Below are 14,441 nucleotides of genomic sequence, written 5' to 3'. Positions count from 1 at the left end.
TTCTTGAGTTCCTTGATATAGGCTGAAAACATCCATATCAGTTAAATTTGTGCACTCCCCACACCTAGCTGCACCTGCTATTTAATACATTCATACATGTTTGAGTGAATTCTGATATGAGTATGAGTAAAACTGTATGTGATTTGGATTATATTTATAACCAAAACAGGAAGAGACAAGGATAAGGAAAACGGTTTCTCTCCCAAGGCAGAGGGAATACTAGAGACATTTTACTTCTTTGAAGATGCTTTGTGAGAAGGAAAATCTGTGAACAAATAGGATTAGAAAATATTGCAGAATGCATCTCTTCTTAGAGATTTACTATATTCATTGGAATATTAAAGAGTCTGAGAAATCATGCCATATCAAAAATGTATAACTTTATATCTCCATTCTGTAACATTGCATATTAATGGGTTAAGGAAATAGGGTTCTGAGGGATCCTGTTGAATGATAGTATATAGGTGAAAACAGAGCCAGCAATGTCTCTCACTATTATTTTGTCTGTCATTTTCAGTGCTGTGGTAGTGGGAGTCTTTTATTATTCCATCATTACACTTTTTTCCATTGTTCAGAAAACTGCACTTTAAATGTTTTATTTGGGAATAGACAATAGTGCTTTTACCCCTGATCAGAATTAATGATGGCATTGCTAATCCTGAGCAAACAATATTTAAAGTAAACTTCTTTCTTCAATAAATTCATTTTAAATCGATCTTTCAAAATTGACCTATGCAGCTGTCAACAGTCCTTACTTTAAAACTGATTTGACTCCATGTCAAACAAACCAAATAGTCAGCATTCAGAAGCAGGGGAAGTCAAGTTAGCAGACAGTAAAACTGACACTCTTGAAGAATAATTTGTTTTAAAATGATGAATATCATAATTTTCATGAGTCTACACATTACAATAGAAGTGATGTGTCTGTAAGGAACTGATTTCTTTCCAAAATAGCAGCTAGCTTTCTTCAATGTAATTATCTATGGAAATGTGGAAACTTTGTTTGAAACTTTATGTAGATACAAAGCATATTTCATATAGTTACTAATTTTATTATCTCATAATGAGATTGCTAATTGATTCTTTCCCCCGTGTGCTTTAATTTTTAGCTGGGAAAAATGGCCACCCAGAACAATACATTTCCACACTTTTCTTACAGCTAGATGTGAAGATGTGACTACCTTCTAGTCAATGGGATATAAATGGATATTTTCTGTGTCAGTTTTTAGTAATTTCCTTAGGAGAGCCCTAGACACATCCTTCCTGTATCCTGATACCTGTATTAGAGAGGAAACTTTGCACCAGGAGGATAAGGGTCACACTATAGAGATGGCAAATAAATACATTGGAAGGATCCAAGCTGTAATAGGTTGTTCTTCCAGAAATGAGCTCAGCAATATTTCACATCTCAAACAGAGTTCTAGAACCTGTTACCTATTACTGTTGCCACTACCTATAGAGAGGCAAGTGGTTTCCTTTCCACTAGAAACTGGATGAGACTGTGATGACCTCAAAGGACAGAATGTGGTAGAAGTGACATTACAAGACTTCTGAGGCTAGGTCATAAGAGGAAATACCGCATTACCTGGTCTCTTTCCCACTTACCCTTCGGACTCAGCCCCCATGCCGTGAGAAAGTGAAAAGTAAAAATACACCATGGGAGAGGCACAACCACCAGATTTACGACTAAACAAGGTTTCAGATGAATCCATCTCCCAGTCTTTGAATCTTCCAGCTGACACTCTCAACACTAGAGCAAACGCACATCATCTTCACTGTGGCCCATCCAAATTCCTCACCCATACAACCTCAGCATAATGTTTATGTCATTTAATTTGGGGTTAATTTTGCTACAGAGCCAGATAAATTGAAACAATTCATTACTGGGGATTTTGTGGATTGGTGCTGTCAGATAAAACCTGGAAAAGATGGCTCTGAACTTTAATGTGAAAAATAAATATTATTATATTTCAGCCACTGTTATTCAGGGTTTTTAAAAATTACTTCAGGATGGAAGTAATGCAGCCTTTATTTGTGCTCTCCCTCATGCTTATAGCTGCAACTACCATGTGTATGTCCATTACCTAAATCTCTATCTTGAACCCAGATATATGAGCTCCAGATTTCATTCAGCTGCTTACAGGAAGGTCAGATGCAAGATACATATCTCAACCTGAACTCATTAACATTTCTCCATAATCTGATCTTCTTATATTCTGTACATTGGTTAAAGGCATAAAATACCCAGTTAATCCAAAAAGGTGTTCCTCCTTTTCTCACTTCCATTCATATAATTGTCCAACTGTCCAAAATCAAGCTCTGTTGACTCTCTCTACTACAATTTTCCTGTCTTCAGTACACATTGCCATGTCTTAATTCTGTCTATTATAAATGATTTCCTTTCCCATCTCACCCACAGCCCTTTTTCTGTGATAGCTTCCCTGCTTATACTATCACCAATCCATCCTCCATCATGCAGCTAACAAAGATTTTTCCAAAATGACAATGTGATCACATCAGTTCCTTGATAATGGAGATCTAGCTTACGTGCCCCATTTGATCTCTCATCATAATTCCAACTATAGAGAACCAAGACTAATGAAGATAATTCTTTTCTGTATTCTCCCAGCTCCATTTTCATGTATTGGCCACAGCTTGTAACTTAGAATTCCTTGTTTCTCCCATTATAATGTGCTGTCTAGAAGGCACTGACTGCATCTTTTCCCTCTATATTTTCTAGCTTAATTCCTGGCACATTATATGCACTCATAAATCTTTTTGGAATCAATTAACTACTGAACAGCTTATTGGCTTAAATTTTTCAACAACTTTCTCATTTCATCCCCCACTGTAACAATGAGAAAAAGTAACCAAGCCGTCTTTTGCTTACTCAGTACTTTTCTCTATTATAAAATTTACTTTCATTGTAATTGTCTATACATATGACAGTGTCCATTTATCCAATCCAGAGCAGAGGATGATTTACTGTGAAGTTAATGAGGCTTAAGCTGTAGGGCCACTTAATTACATGACTTTGTCTAAAACCATGTATCTAATTTTCTTCCCTTAATTTTTACTCTTTTTCTTAAACATAGTTTCCCAAATTATATATATGCCCCACAAAATCTGAATTTATTCCTGTTTTTAAGCACTTTATTAAGCGCTTACCATTTGACAGAGACTGTACTACATCTGCACAAATCCAACAAAAAACGAAATGTATTTAATTCTACATAATATTTCTTCAAGACATGCAGGAGGAGGTCATGTGCACTACATCCCAGATTATCATGATATCTCAATGTCTGGTCTCTCTATACTCTTATGTATTCCCCTCATTATTAACAGAATTAATCCCAAAGTCTTAGAAATCTAATCTCACCATGCCCTTTTGGTCACATAGCCTGCAACTTCCCCACTTGCTAAACACCTCTTTACTCCACTAATTATATGTTCAAGGCAAACTAAACTACTCATTAATAATGCCCTGATTGTCTCTCTGCTCAAGTTATTTTTCTCCTTTCAGCATCCAGTTTTTATAGTACCGTCTATGACATTCTCCAACTCAAATTGGCAGGCTTAATACTTCTTCCTTTGCTCTCTGAGTAATTTGATCATACCTTTATTTTTTGATCATACCTTTTGAATGGTGTTTGTCTCACTCTAACAGTTAGGAGATAGTAGTTAGAATTGTATTCACTGATTGAAAGCGCAACATTGTTAATAACAACTCTATTAATTATTTCCTGTTTGCACATCTAGATCTTTTCTCATCCCGTTTCCACTCTGCTCTGTGCCCAGGAAGGATGGTTTTTACAGACTGCTTCATTATACCTCCTTTCCCCTCTAGATTCTGGTTGGGGTCAGACAATTGGAGGTACTGTCAGGAAATTGGTATTTGCAAGGAGAGAGTGGTCGGAGTACGTATTCCCTTTACTTCCTGCTTGGCCTCAGCGGTTGCTCTGTCCTTCTGCCTGTAACCTCAGATCCTGTTGAGAGACCTTTCTGCTGATCCCAGCTCTTGCTTCTTGTCAAGTTCTGGTATCATCTCCCTCCTTTCGTCATGTCAGACAAAGGGCAGGTAATGACTTTCTGCTCTTGCTGGATCTGGGCACTTCATCATCTTTACTTTAGTTCCTTTAACCTTGACCTCACCACTGAATGTAACCTTTGTTACATTCATTACATTTAAAAAAAATTACCTCTTTGACTGTACCATCTGTTCCCTGAAAAGAGTATTGGTATCATGTGTGGACTCAGAAGACAACCTTCAAAATATATCTGATTATAGGGCTTCCCTGGTGGTGCAGTGGTTGGGAGCCCGCTTGCCAATGCAGGGGACACGGGTGGGAGCCCTGGTCCGGGAAGATCCCACATGCTGCAGAGTAACAAAGCCTGTGTGCCACAGCTACTGAGCCTGCACTCTAGAGCCTGCGAGCCACAACTTCTGAAGCCCACGCGCCTGGAGCCTGTGCTCTACAACAAGAGAAGCCACCACAATGAGAAGCCCATGCACCGCAGCTAAGGCCCAACACAGCCAAAAATAAATTAATTAATTTTAAAAAATGTACCTGATTATCTGTCTTTTCTTGTAATGGCAAGTACTTTTGACAGAATGAAGAAGGAAAATCATACAAACGTTAAAAATTGAATAAGTAATGGCAAGTACTTTTGACAGAATGAAGAAGGAAAATCATACAAACGTTAAAAATTGAATAAGTATTTGTTCCTGTAAAGCATTCCCTTATTGACGGTTGGCATTATTTAGTATTGGTCTCTGCATATCTATTTATAACCATCAAATTATACCATGTTTTTAGGGAAGTGTGAGATTATACTGTCTTACAGAGAAGAGGGAAAAATGATTATGTCCTTTGTACAAGAACATTTTTTTGTCATAAACAGCTTTTTCATTCCAGAAATACCTGTCACAGAGAGGATTTCATGAGGAAATTAAGTTTTAGAGCAGATTTAGGGGAAAATAATACTTGACTAAGAGTCAGTAGTTAGGTCATAGTTCTAATTCTACTAAGAAACCATTTATGTGACCTTTCTAAACTCTTAGTTTCCCCATCCTGAAATGGAAAGTTTAAGGCACCATGTCTTTGGTTTCTTTTCAAAAGGTTTACAATTTTGGAATGCTGTGAGTAATCTTTGGTTATATAGAATTTTTCTTGGGAAGATTGAATTGATTTTAGGTTCTGAAATTATCACAAATCTCTCCCCACTGGCATGGTTTGGGGCAAGTCTTTGAAGAAATAATATACCAAGGGGAGATGTCAAATATTTAAGATATTTCTCTTAGAATTGCTTCTAGCTCTCTGATGAAATTATAAACATTAGAGAACCCTAAACTGATTGAAGCCTGCCTTGAACTCCTGAGAAGAGCTAGATAGACCAGAACAGCCTTTTTTTTTTTTTGCAGTACGCGGGCCTCTCACTGTTGTGGCCTCTCCCGCTGCGGAGCACAGGCTCCGGACGCGCAGGCTCAGCGGCCATGGCTCACGGGCCTAGCTGCTCCGCGGCATGTGGGATCTTCCCGGACCGGGACACGAACCCGTGTCCCCTGCATCGGCAGGCGGACTCTCAACCACTGCGCCACCAGGGAAGCCCCAGCCCTTTTTTAAAGTGACATTTGCTTTTACTCCTCATTGCCTTGGGACCATCATCAGTTGCTTTTTCAGGTTGAAATGTCATGGCAACAGCCCTAGCTATCTTAGGGTACTAGAGACCATAGACAAATATCAGGGTAACTCAGTGTCCTCATGCAAGAGGAATTGATGTCCTTCAACATTTGTTCCTCTTCCTTCAATCTCCCTCACTACCAGGGCTTGTGAATTGTCAAATAGGATGTAATATTTATGAAGCTGCTCCTTCCTAAGTTTTCAATGCTGAGATCCTAACCAGAGGAGACTCAGCAAAAGGAGTGCTGTCTAGTGTCTTTGCAGGTCCCAGGGCTTGAGTGTAGGGTTGTAGGTGTTCACAGACTGTGTGTCTAAGTGTTCATCCTGCATGAGTAACTTAAAGCCCACTAGATCAGATATATTGATGTCTCCAGCCCTGTCATTAATGATTCTGCAATATTCTCACTGACCTTCACTCATATAATACAAATAATCTGCCCTACAAACTTTCAGGAAAAAAATAAAATGAAATAATATGTGTAAATATTGTTAAAATAGTTTTTTAAGTGAAAAAGTTTTTTATTTTAATAATTAAAGTTTTGAAAGAGGTTTGGATTATAATTGTTGTTTTTTTGTTTTTCCCACTAAACACCAGAGCTCACGAATGGTAGAAGTTACATCAGAATAACCAGAGCCTGGGTCTAAAAAATGGAACAAAGTAGGCAGCTGCTTCTCAAACTCTATAGTGGGGTTGCTGCTATTTTTCCTATCTTCCCTTTTCCCATTAAATATAATACCATGGATATTGTGGTATATGGATACCAAAGTGCAGTAAGGTATGATATTTTGGGGTAGAAAGAAATTATCTTCTCTATGGGTGGGATGAATGTTTACAACTATGGGAACCCAGATTCTAGAACGTGCCCCTCTATGGTTACAATCTAATATCTATCTTACTTTTATTTTGCTTCGTTGCCTTTGCTCTGTGTTTCATAAATAAGATTAAATAATTTATTTCTATTATATGTGTATGTAGTGTTGGGTCCAGAGGTTAGACTTTCAAAGTCACTATTTATACTCAGAATGAAGTTTCAGGCATCTGTCCCAAGTATGAATGTGTGTGAAGAATGCAGGTGATCAGGCCAAACCCAAACAGCATAATAAAAAATGTCTACTCATTTGGGGCAGAGATTTGTAATACAACTCATGGAAGTGCTATAGTAATATTAAGACAAATGTCATATCCAGAAACAATTAGGCCCTATTTGGCTTGCTAACAGCTTTGCTGACAGAGTTAATAACAGCATTTGTGAATATTAAGAAGAGTATCTGTCAGTTTTATTCATGTCACCGATATTTAAGAATCTGTGATTTATGAGGTCTGTGCTAATAAGTTCTAATAAGTTCTAAAGTGTTGCAATCAATTTTATCAACTGAAAAACTAAATGGCAATTTGTATTCATAAATTTAAATATTTAAAATGAAGATTAAATCTGTAAAAATAATTTCACCTATTTGAAATGATTAAAATATTTCAATTTCATTGTTATAATTATGAGAATATGTTATTGTTAATTTAGTGTGAACCTAATATTAAATTTATTTTTAAATGTCATAAATTATAATATCATATCTTGAATAATGTATTTTTTTCTTGATATTTACTACCCAAAATACTCATGCCATCTGATAGGTTAAACTACTTTAAAGAAAGCTTTGTCAAATGCTGTTGTCAAGAATGTGACAGGATTGGGAATAGTAGGAATAAATTAACTTAGCAAGAGGAAGATATAAAAATGATATAGGAGTCAATAAGTTTTTCCATCTCTAGAAACACAGAGGTAGAAAGGAACATTTAGAGAAGGAATCCTCTGAATAGGGAATAAAACATAATATCCACGAATCCAAGCAAACCCCAAGGAAAGCTAGCCAGATGTTTACTTTTTCCTATTTTCAGATCTAAATCATACAACGTGTATATTCACGTAGTTTCCACCACTAGAAACGACAGGATGCAAATAGCACTTAAACTAGATGAGTATTAGGTAGGTGGGGGTGAGGCAGCTCAAGAGTGGATGTATCTTGAATATAATTTTGCAAGAAATGAGAAATATCAGCCATAAAAAGAGTCAAGATGTTGACTCGAATCTTTCTGTAATGGTGATTTCATTTAAAAGTAAGATCTTCATTGAGCAAAAATTGAGGGCTGCGACTTTGTGCCTTTCTCTGTGATGCCCTTTGCCAAGAAACTGCTAATTTTTTATTGCAATTAATATTCTGACAGGAAGCATCAGGTCTCTGGAACAGAGAACAGATAACTTATTACTCACAGAGCATCTTGGTGTCAGTTCCCAAAGGTCAATCTTCTTGGATGTGAGAGCCTCATGTTACCCTGTATTGCAGTGCGGGTGCAACACAGGAGAGCAATGCTGAAATTATGAGATCGAAGATGGTATTGAGTTGGGTGGCACAGCTGCTCCTTCTGTTTGAGTTGGGAGGGGAAATGGAGGGAGGGAGAGGGAGAGAAGGAGCTCTAGCTTCACAATCCTGGAATGCAAGCAAATGGCTCTGGGGAAGATAAGTCTCTGAATCTCTCCGGAGTAATTCACTATCACTTAACCTTCGCCCTTGGCTCATAAAGTCTAGACTACGTGCAGAAATGTGAAAATATTCATGGATAATCTTAGCCCAGCAGATCCCTAGACCAAGTCTAAGATGTGAAATTTCTTAGTTTCATCATTTCAGTTAAAACCACCTAAATCACCACTGTTTAAGACCAACTTTCTTTACGAGATGCCCTTTGCTGATGCACGCACTCACCACCCATGCTAAGATTGTTCTCAAAAGTGACATAATAGTTTAGCTTATTAGATTTATTCTCCCAGTGGCAGAAGATTGCCACTGTGCTTATATTTAAATAGCTTTCTACTATCTGTGTCTACAACAATCTACCTAGAAGTCTGCTTTTCATCTCAATTGTCATCCTATTAAGGCTTCAACAGTATAGTGTTAGAACCCTTTACTTAAAAATGAGAATCCCCTACTTTTTATCTAGAGGAATAAAGGATAAATAAAATATAACAAATTAATAGATAAATGATTTATCACACTTATTTGATAAATAATAATTGTTTATTAAAATAAATGCAATTCAACATTTCAGTTATTCAATTATTTTATTTTTGAAAATATAAAAATATAACATTAAATGCTAATATAAAAATTACTTACTTATATTCCTTTTCTTAATTTAGTACCTATGTAGCCACATGGTAATGTTTCATCAAACTAAAAATGATTTATATTCCTTTTCTTTGGTTTTATCTTTAGCATACTATCATCTGAAATTAATACTCCTCTTAGCACTTTATTATATTATTTAAATGAAATAGAATTAACAGTGACTGCCTTTTTTATGAAGTTGGTTTGGATGAATACCCAGATATCCTTTTCTCTTTATTCCATAGGTCATCCCCCTAAGCACACAGACATACTCTAATGTCCCCAAAGCTTAAAAAAATATTTAAAAACAACAACTTTCCACCATTACTTCTTTTTCTCTATCATTTTTATTCATAAACGTATTGAAGATTTTTTCACATGTTATATTCATTCCTTCACTTCTCATTCACTTTTCACTTCACTCCATGCCTACCAATTTATGGAATATATTTTGTGTCAAGGTCACTAAACATATTCTTGTGCTAAATCTAGTAGAAAGCCATAAGCATAATTTTAAAAGATATTTATTATGCATATCAGAAAATCCAACTGAATGGCTAAACAATATTTCTTATAGGCATCTTTATGGAAGGTGGAGGAAAAGACTCAAAATATTGGTATAAATTGCAAATTGAATTATGGTTACTTCAATGTAGACTATTAATCCTAATAATTAATACTTTCAATAGTGTTTCTAGAGGTTGAGATATGTGAGTTGGAACTCAGCGAGTTGTTGAAGAAGGATTCAAGATTTGTATTTTCCCTAAAGCAAAGCAGAGACCATCCATTTAATCAATAGGCACCACTGTACTTTTCTGTTTCACTCAAATATTCTTAACCATACTGACCTACTTTCTTAGGAAACTGACATTCATGTAACTAAGCCTTTGAGAGGAAACAGAAAAAGCAGATTCTACCCATGTGAGAACTTCACGTGCTAATGGGTTGTTGAACTTAAGCTAGGTTGGGCGTAAGGGACATTCATCTTACTCATAAAATGCATTTAGTGATTCTTTCTGGTTCACTTGGTCAGATCCTTTACTTTTATCTAAAGTTCAAGTAATTACATTTATCATTACTATGTACAGCACTAGATTATATAGTAGTTCTATAACAGAATACATAAACTATTCACATTAGTTATAGATTCCTTCTATACAGATGGCTTTCTCAAATGGTTTTTACTCAGATATGTAAATAGATTATGTTGCCATATTGACCTTAAAGTATACATAACTTAAAAAGTGGTATGTATTATTTTCAATTATTTCTGAAAAGATACTATTTTGAAAACAAAATTTAATCCCCTTTCAAATATCTAAAGTAGAAACTCTTTGTTATTTTGCTCTGATATGGATGGATATACTCTGAGATAGACAGGAAACTTGAAGATTAATTTTCACTATAGAATCTCTTCTTGTTTTACTCTTAAGACTAACACATGTCTTAGAAGTATGGAAGAATTTGTGTTTTTTTCTTTTCCTTTTTTTTTTTTGTGGTGTGCGGTCCTCTCACTGTTGTGGCCTCTCCCGTTGCGGAGCAACAGGCTCCGGACACGCAGGCTCACTAGCCATGGCTCACGGGCCCAGCCACTCCGCGGCATGTGAGATCTTCCCAGACCGGGGCACAAACTCATGTCCTCTGCATCGGCAGGCAGACTCTCAACCACTGCACCACCAGGGAAGCCCTCTTTTCCTTTTGAGAGTAGAAGTCAGTGAATCCAGATCTCCTCATCCCATAGGAGTTTAGGTGTGTTTATTCATTCAAAGATTAATTGAACATCTACTATGTTCTAGTAATCATCCAGGGAAAGAGATTCTAATAGTGAGCAAAATAGCAAAGTATCCTTGACTACATGAAGCTTACATACTCCTAGTGGAAGATAGATTAGGAAAAATAGAGAAATTGTTCATTGAAAAACTTATTTATAATACCAAAGGAGTGCAAAAATCTTGATTCTTAAAAATATCTGATTAATTGATTAATCATATAAAATATACTAGTATCATATACCAAATATAGTAATTTCAAAGCATGAATTTAAATAATTTTTGAAATGAAAATGCTCATAATATAATACTAAAAAATACAACTTTATATAGAGATTATACAAACACACACACAGAATTGATCCTCATTATTAGCAGATTCCTTATACGCTTATTTGCCTATTTGCTAAATTGTATTTGTAACTAAAATCAATACTTGAAGTGCTTTTTTGGTCATTCCCTGACATGTGTGTATGCAGAATGGTGAATAAATTTAACTTTTGACCTCAGTCAAAAGTTCCCAGTTAGGTTGATCAAGGTGAATCAGTGACTTCTTGCTTTGGTTCTTATACTGTAAAAAAACCCCTTGTGCTGTATATTAGGTGTCACATTTTTGTGCTTTTGATTGGTGATTTTGATGTTTAAAATAGCCCCCAAGCATAGTGCTGAAATGCTGTCTAGTGTTTCAAAGTGGGAGAAAGCTATGATATCCCTTTTGGAGAAAATTTGTGTGTTAGATAAGCTTTGTTCCAGCATGAATTATAGTGCTACAGGTTGTGAGTTCGATTTAAGGAGTCAACAAACTATATAAAATAAAGTGTTTTAAAACAGAAACATACGAAGGGAACCTTCAAGATGGAAGAGGAGTAAGATGTGGCGATCACCTTACTCCCCACAAATATATCAAAAATACATCTACATGTGGAACAACTCCTACAGAACACCTACTGAACGATGGCAGAAGACCTCAGACTTCCCAAAAGAAAAGAAAATCCCCATGTACTTGGGTAGGGCAAAGAAAAAAGAAAATAACAGAGACAAAAGAATAGAGACAGGACCTGCACCTCTAGGAGGGAGCTGTGAAGGAGGAAAAGTTTCCACACACTAGGAAGCCCCTTCACTGGCAGAGACTGGGGGTGGGCAGGGGGGAAGCTTAGGAGCCATGGAAGAGAGCATAACAACAGGGATGCAGAGGGCAAAGCAGAGAGATTCCCACACAGAGGATCAGTACCAACCAGCACTCACCAGCCTGAGAGGCTTGTCTGCTCACCCGCTGGGGTGGGTGGGTGCTGGGAGCTGAGGCTCGGGCTTCGGAGGTCAGACAGTAGGGAGAGGACTGGGGTTGGGTGCGTGAACACAGGCTGAAGGGGGCCAATGTGCCACAGCTAGCCAGGAGGGAGTCCAGGAAAAAGTCTGGACCTGCCTAAGAGGCAAGAGACAATTGTTTAGGAGTGCGCGAGGAGAGGGGATTCAGAGCACCACCTAAACGATATCCAGAGATGGGCGTGAGCCGCGGCTATCAGCGCCGACACCAGAGACGGGCATGAGGTGCTAAGGCTGCTGCTGCTGCCACCAAGAAGCCTGTGTGCAGCACAGGTCACTATCCACACCTCCCCTCCCGGGAGCCTGTGCAGCCCGCCACTGCGAGGGTCCCGTGATCCAGGGACAACTTCCCTGGGAAAACACACAGTGCACCATAGGCTGTTGCAAAGTCATGTTGGCCTCTGCTGCCGCAGGCTTGCCCCACATTCCAGTTACAACTACTGTACCCCTCCCTCCCTCCTAGCATGAGTGAGGCAGAGGCCCCTAACCAGTCGGTGCTTTACCCCCTTCCTGGCTGGGCAGGAACAGAATCCTGAGGGCGACCTACACACACAGACGGGGCCAAAACCAAAGCTGAACACCAAGAGCTGTGCAAACAAAGGAGAGAAAGGGAAATTTCTCCCTGCAGCCTCAGGAGCCGTGGATTAAATCCCCACAATCAACTTGAGGTACCATGCATCTGTGGAATGCCTGAATAGACAATGAATCAACCCAAAATTGAGGTGGTGGGCTTTCGGAGCAACTGTAGAATTGGGGTTTGCTGTCTGTGACTGACTTGTTTCTGATTTTTATGTTTATATTAGTATAGCTTTTAGCACATGTTATTATTGGTGAATTTGTTTATTGGTTTCGTTGCTCTATTCTTTTTTTTATTTTTTTTTTTTTAATTTTTATTTTAATAATTTTATTTCGTTTATTTTTATTTCTTTTTTTCTCCCTTTTCTTCTGAGCCATGTGGCTGACAGGGTCTTGGTGCTCTGGCCTGGTGTCAGGCATGAGCCTCTGAGGTGGGAGAGCTGAGTTCAAGACATTGGACACCAGAGACCTCCCAGCCCCAAATAATATTAATCAGCAAGAGCTCTCCCACAGATCTCTGTCTCAATGCTAAGACCCAGCTCCTCCACCCAATGGCAAGCAAGCTCCCGTGATGGATACCCCATGCCAAACAACTAGCAAGACAAGAACACAACCCCACCTATTACCAGAGAGGCTGCCTAAGATCATAGTAAGTTCACAGACACCCCAAAACACACAACTGGATGCAGCCCTGCCCACCAAAAAGACAAGATCCAGGCCCACCCACCAGAACACAGGCACCAGTCCCCTCCACCAGGAAGCCTACACAACCCACTGAAACATCCTTACCCACTGGGGGCAGGCAACCAAAACAATGGGAACTACGAACTTGCAGCCTGTGAAAAGGAGACCACAAACACAGTAAGTTAAGTAAAATGAGAAGACAGAGAAGTATGCAGCAGATGAAGAATCAAGGTAGAAGCCCACCAGCCCCAAAAATGAAAAGGAAATAGGCAGTCTACCTGAAACAGAATTCAGAGTAATGATAGTAAAGATGATCCCAAATCGTGTAAATAGAATGGAGGAAATACAAGAAACGTTTAACAAGGACTTAGAAGAATTAAAGAGCAATAAACAATGATGAACAAAACAATCAATGAAATGAAAAATTCTCTAGGAGTAATCAAGAGCAGAAGAACTGAGGCATGAGAACGAATAAGTGATCTGGAAGATAAAATAGTGGAAGTAACTACCAAAGAACAGAATAAAGAAAAAAGAATGAAAAGATTGAGGCCAGTCTCAGAGAGCTCTGGGACTGCATAAAATGTACCAACATTCAAATTATAGGGGTCCTAGAAGAAGAAGAGAAAAAGAAAGGATCTGAGAAAATCTTTGAAGTGATTACAGTTGAAAATTTCACTAACGTGGGAAAGGAAATAGTCGATAACATCCAGGAAGCACAGAGAGTCCCATACAGGATAAATCTAAGGAGAAACACACCATGACACATATTAATCAAACTATCAAAAATTAAGTACAAAGAAAAATAGTAAAAGCAACATGGGAAAAGCAACAAGTAACATACAAAGGAATCTCGATAAGGTTAACAGCTGATCTTTCAGCAGAAACTCTGCAAGCCAGAAGGGAGTGGCAGGACATATTTAAAGTGATGAAAGGGAAAAAAACTACAGGCAAGATTAATCTACCCAGCAGGATCTCATTCAGATTCGACAGAGTGATTGAAAACTTTACAGACAAGCAAAAGCTAAGAGAATTCAGCACCACAAAACCAGCTCTACAGAAAGTGCCAAAGGAACTTCTCTAGGCAGGAAACACAAGAGAAGGAAAAGACCTAAAAAAAACAAACCCCAAACAATTAAGAAAATGGTAATAGGAGCATGCATATTGATAATTAACTTAAATGTAAATGGTTTAAACGTTCCAACCGAAAGACATAGAGAGGCTGAATGAAAAGACATAGACCCAT

The sequence above is a fragment of the Delphinapterus leucas genome, chromosome 4 (genome assembly GCF_059928025.1).
Source record: "Delphinapterus leucas isolate spDelLeu-1000000601 "Yukka" chromosome 4, BTC_Dleu_Yukka2, whole genome shotgun sequence".
NCBI lineage: Eukaryota > Metazoa > Chordata > Mammalia > Artiodactyla > Monodontidae > Delphinapterus > Delphinapterus leucas.
This window is presented reverse-complemented; position numbering follows the sequence as displayed.